The following is a 5,087-nucleotide window of genomic DNA, read 5'->3' on the forward strand; positions in this document are numbered from 1 at the left end:
AAAATAATAATTAAATTTGATTTTTATTATATTCATCAAAAATAATAATTATTATATGCTTTTTATTTTTTTCGCGCAGAAATAACTCTTAAAATTTGCTTCTTATTTTAAAACGCACAAATAACTGGTATACTTGCGTTATATAATATAAAAAGCAAGAGTATCGCGCAAATTCTGCGCGATATTTTTAAAATGAAAATATAAAATGCAATTTTCATACAAGGTAGTTGTTTTTGCAATTCCATAGAAAATGTTTGAAAAGGTTGGTGTAGGTAAAGATTTAGTTCAGTTTTTTGTTTTTGTATTTTACATACAAATTTGTTCTCCTACAAAATACGAATGTAAATACAAAATATAAATGCAAAATACAAAAACAAAAAAACTGAACTAAATCTTTACCTGCACCAACCTTTTCAAACATTTTCTATGGAATTGCAAAAACTACCTTGTATGAAAATTGCATTTTATATTTTCATTTTAAAAATATCGCGCAGAATTTGCGCGATACTCTTGCTTTTTATATTATATAACGCAAGTATACCAGTTATTTGTGCGTTTTAAAATAAGAAGCAAATTTTAAGAGTTATTGCTGCGCGAAAAAAATAAAAGGCATATAATAATTATTATTTTTGATGAATAAAAATCAAATTTAATTATTATTTTTTGAGTTTTATTTTAAAATGCATATGATAACAGTTATAAGATGATTTTTATTTTTTTTATGATAACTGTTACGGTCCCTGCTTAGAACCACTTAGAACCTTTGGCAAAACTTTTAATGCTATTGAGAGGGATGTGTTGCAGTACGCCAAGATCATCAAAAAAAAAAAGACAGAAACAAAACATATGGGAGTCACTTTCATCGTCCTCACCATAAGTGTGGCAAATATGATTGAAAGGGAGATTTAGTCTCCTAGAATGGTTAGTATTAGTAAAAGTAGTATATTTATTTTAATTCAAAATCAATATCCTTCAATCCTAAAACTAATCTTACATGTTGATTAATGGATAAATAAATTACAAAATATTATTAATTCTTGAACTAAAGGCATGGCTTAAATGCCGTCTGCCAACAAAGTAATTAACTACATTTTATTGTACGCTTCTTATTCTATTTCATTTAAATATAAGAATTTTTATCTATTATTCTTTGCCTGTAACTAATTGCATCTTTTAAAAAGCCAGCGAGTGCGGCCCAGTTTTCCCCATTTAATGCATCTAATATTTCATCTTCTGTGAGGGTGTATTTCCTATAGAATTTCTAATGCATTTCTCTCTGAATTAGACATAAGCCATGAGTGAAGTATGACAGGTAAATGGTGTATATATTTTTGATTTATAATCAAAATTTGAGCAAATTCGCTTCATATTTCGCTGTGATATGATATTTATATATGTATGTCTGAAAACACAATAAATTGATGGGTGAGTATATCCACATACTCCCCGTCGATCTGTAATACGCCCATGCTTTCTGTCTTAAAACCTGTAGGTATTAGGCTTCTTGATCACATCTCTTTCTCTTAATTACTAGAAGGAAGCTTCTATCAATCACGTATTGCGATCAAGTTGAAATCCTTATATTTTTTAGCTGTGATTGGTATCACAGATTTAATAGCAAATTGTAATTAAGTCTTGAAGTATAACTTATAGGAAACAAATGTTTTAGATCTGTTATTAGGTATCTAATTTAATAACAGATTAAGTAAGTTCTTTTTTTGCTTGCAAAAAAAATACAAATTGGTATATTTCAATAAATCTAAGGTAGTTTATTAGTCCGGCAATGATATCCAACACATTATCCAATACAACATTCAGAATTTCGTCAAAAATAATTTCAATTTAGTTTTATTAATATCATAATATGTATGTACTATGAAATACGTATATATGTAATCACTAATGACTCGAGGTATTACAGCAAGCAGATCAATCTATAATACAATAGTAAGCTATTGGATATAATAGAATAGAAATACATAGGATACCAGCTCCAAATAGAGCGGAGCATAGTTGATCTTTTGTGTTGCAACAGACCCTAACCGAACAGAAGTCATTATCCATTTCGAATGAAAGCCAAAGTATCAATCGTTTATAACCTTCTAATGTCAGAAGGGGAGAGTAGTTCTCGACCCTGTGATCTCTTGGCCCAGATCAAGGCTGGGCAGTTATAAAGAATGTGACTGGAAGTCTCGTCTGCTTCTAGGCAGAGTCGACAATCTATCTCTTCAGACAGACCCATTTTTTTAAGATGATAATGCAGTCCATGGTTAAACGCTGTTCTGTTAATGAAAGATACCTTATCGTAACTGCAGGGGTGAACCAGCTCTTTAGCCTGACAAGCTATTGGATACTTCCAATAGCCTCTTGTATAAGTAAACTTAAAATCCTTCTTTTGAGAATTTGATCATAGTGTAATGCAGATGAATACAGATAAATAGTATTAATGAAGCGTTCTCAGGTATCTTGAATGAAAATAAGTGTGATATATGAATCATATTGCTACTGTACTAGGCAATCTTTGGATGCCTTTGTTTATAAAATTTTGTTTAATTTATTTTGTAAGTACAATCCCTTTACATATAAAATTTGCTGAATTTTGGATTGTGCCAATTATTAAATGTAGAACAATTATTAATCATAAATGTAATTTGAACTTCTAAAATAAGTTTTGTAACCACAGTTCTAAAAAACTTATCAAAAAATTTAATTTTTAAAAGTGGTTAATGTTAAAAATCTCTATCTTGTTTAATTTTCATGGTTGACTCAATTCTTTATCTTTAAGATATACAGAATAACAGATAAACAACAACAGAATAATGTACAGAGTATATATATAATAATAATCTAATTGAACGGTAGGTTCAGTAAGATTGACAAGGCGGTTCTAGGGTGATTGAACTATAATCAATTTGAAATTGTAATAGCTTTTGCACTTATAGAAATACTGAGTCACAATTTTGTCTACTCATAGCTGATTCTATTGTTAACAAACATATGTAAGAATCTGGTTATAATTTTTATTTAACTTTAAATAAATTTATATATTTTTAATGGAAAAAACTTTTTTGATTTAATTTGTCTTTGAGTTTCTTAGTATATCACAAGAAAATTTCTATTATTGATATAATAATCCCTTAATACAAAAATGTAACAAATACGAAAGTATTTATTGGACGTTATTCTAGAAAAAAGGCTACAACAAGACATGAGATGTAAAGAAAACTAGAGAATTCGAAGATTCTCTAGAATCTTTTTTTTGAAGGGCCAGTTATCAGATTATAACTTCGTTATATGTACATATATATATACTTACCGCGTCGAGTAGCTTCCGCCAGTCAGCCCGATTAGTTGTTGTCTGATGCCAGTTGGCCCACAAATCGTTGGGCACCTGGTCCTTCCACCGAAGATGCGGACGTTCTCTACCGCGTTTTCTACCTGCGGGTACAGAATCAAATACCTTTCTAGCCGGAGCACTTTCTTCCATCCGCACGACATGACAGCTCATCGTTCCACACCTATATATATATATATATATATATATATATTATAATTATAATAATATAATATATATATATACATATATAATATATATATTATATATATATATATATATATATATATATATATATATGTATATTTTATATATGTATATTGAACTCAGCTCTCTATATTATTAAATAACTCAGTAAACAATTAAAACGAAAATGGTTTTGTGGAAATGTCATAATGGCTTCTGTTGATGAAGCTGTCATCAATCGATGATGGCGTATAGTTCTAAAGCAAGTGTTATATGTGGTGCTGAAAATTATTTTATGGCTTTATTGTATATTTGTGTAGTTAATTGAATAATATTTGAAAATTGTGTTATCCAATGCAGTTATTAAATACTTCAAACCATTGCCTTGATTGTTAGTTTAAAGCATTTAGTTGTGAAATGTCTAACGATTATTTAACCTAAAAGTCGCCTTTACTTAGCTCTGAAATTTGATCATTGCAAGTTCATTCTCGAGTCACACATCATAGGTTTTGTAAACTGTTTATGGCTTTTATAAAATCGAACACTTTTTTGAAGTGTTCTTCCTAAAAGTGGTTTTTTTGCTCCATGTGCATGCAATTAGTTCCTTTGTTTCCTGGTCCTTTTTGTTTTCACACAACAAAAATGAAAATTAAAACAATTCAAAACAAACGTACCACGCCATTTCAACCGTCAGTGCCAGCTATTTTGGCGCCATTACTGCCAACCCGCAAAACAAAAGCAGAACTTAATGACTTGCATGACTTTTAACCTCAATCTTATGTGAGCCCCGTAAAATTTACTGCTGCCGGCAACTTGAAGTTTCTATTTAATTGAAATTGAAAAAATGATATTCCGAAAACTTTTTTCTAAACACAAAAAGAAAAGAAGTCGTTAAAAAGTTTGCAGTTCTATGAAAATTTTAATTAATTTGCGATCCAAATGTTCAACTTTTTCATGAGAACTAAAAGTCGCTGACTTTCAGTACAGAACAGAAATAGACTTCATATTTCGTTACATACGATAAACAGACAAAAGTTAAGGATAACCACTTCATATAAGTAAATCATAACATTTTAATATTTTATAGATAATCAACATATTGGAAATTTTGCATTTTAAAAAGTATTCAGTTACTAGCGTTCTCCTCTTAATTGAACTGGAAAACATCGTATTTATAACCTCTTCCCCCACCTATTAAGTTCCAGTGGTTGTTTGTGTATAAAATGTTTACTTTTTCATTTAATAAAAAAATGAAGTAGAAAAAAATTTATCACTTTAGCTAATGAATAAAGGTTACCGTTTTCGATTGGTTAATCTGGGGTAACATTTTCAAATGAGAATCATTTTAAATGCAATTTTTATTTTCAATCGGTGAGTCTGGAGCAATTAGTATAACAATTGAAATTAATTTATAACACTTCAGATATTTTGCCAGAGTAGCAAGATTACTCTGAAATTAACAGTTCTTTTCCATGCCTTTACAAATAAAGTGTGATTTGATGACAAATAAATGTTTTGACGTTTTTGATTGATAAGTCTCGGATAATATTTTAATTCTAGATACACT

The 5,087-nt window shown here is 29.3% G+C and overlaps 1 long non-coding RNA gene across 1 annotated transcript in view; it reads left to right on the forward strand.

The window, feature by feature from the left end:
* LOC119687137 overlaps nt 1-4,567 on the forward strand; it is a 14,678-nt gene extending 10,111 nt beyond the window's left edge. Inside the window, exon 3 of the long non-coding RNA XR_005253102.1 lies at nt 4,556-4,567. This is a non-coding gene — a long non-coding RNA (uncharacterized LOC119687137). The remainder of the gene's footprint in view (nt 1-4,555) is intronic.
* The last annotated feature ends 520 nt before the right edge of the window (nt 4,568-5,087 follow it).

Source organism: Teleopsis dalmanni, chromosome X (genome assembly GCF_002237135.1).
Source record: "Teleopsis dalmanni isolate 2A chromosome X, ASM223713v2, whole genome shotgun sequence".
Classification (NCBI taxonomy): domain Eukaryota; kingdom Metazoa; phylum Arthropoda; class Insecta; order Diptera; family Diopsidae; genus Teleopsis; species Teleopsis dalmanni.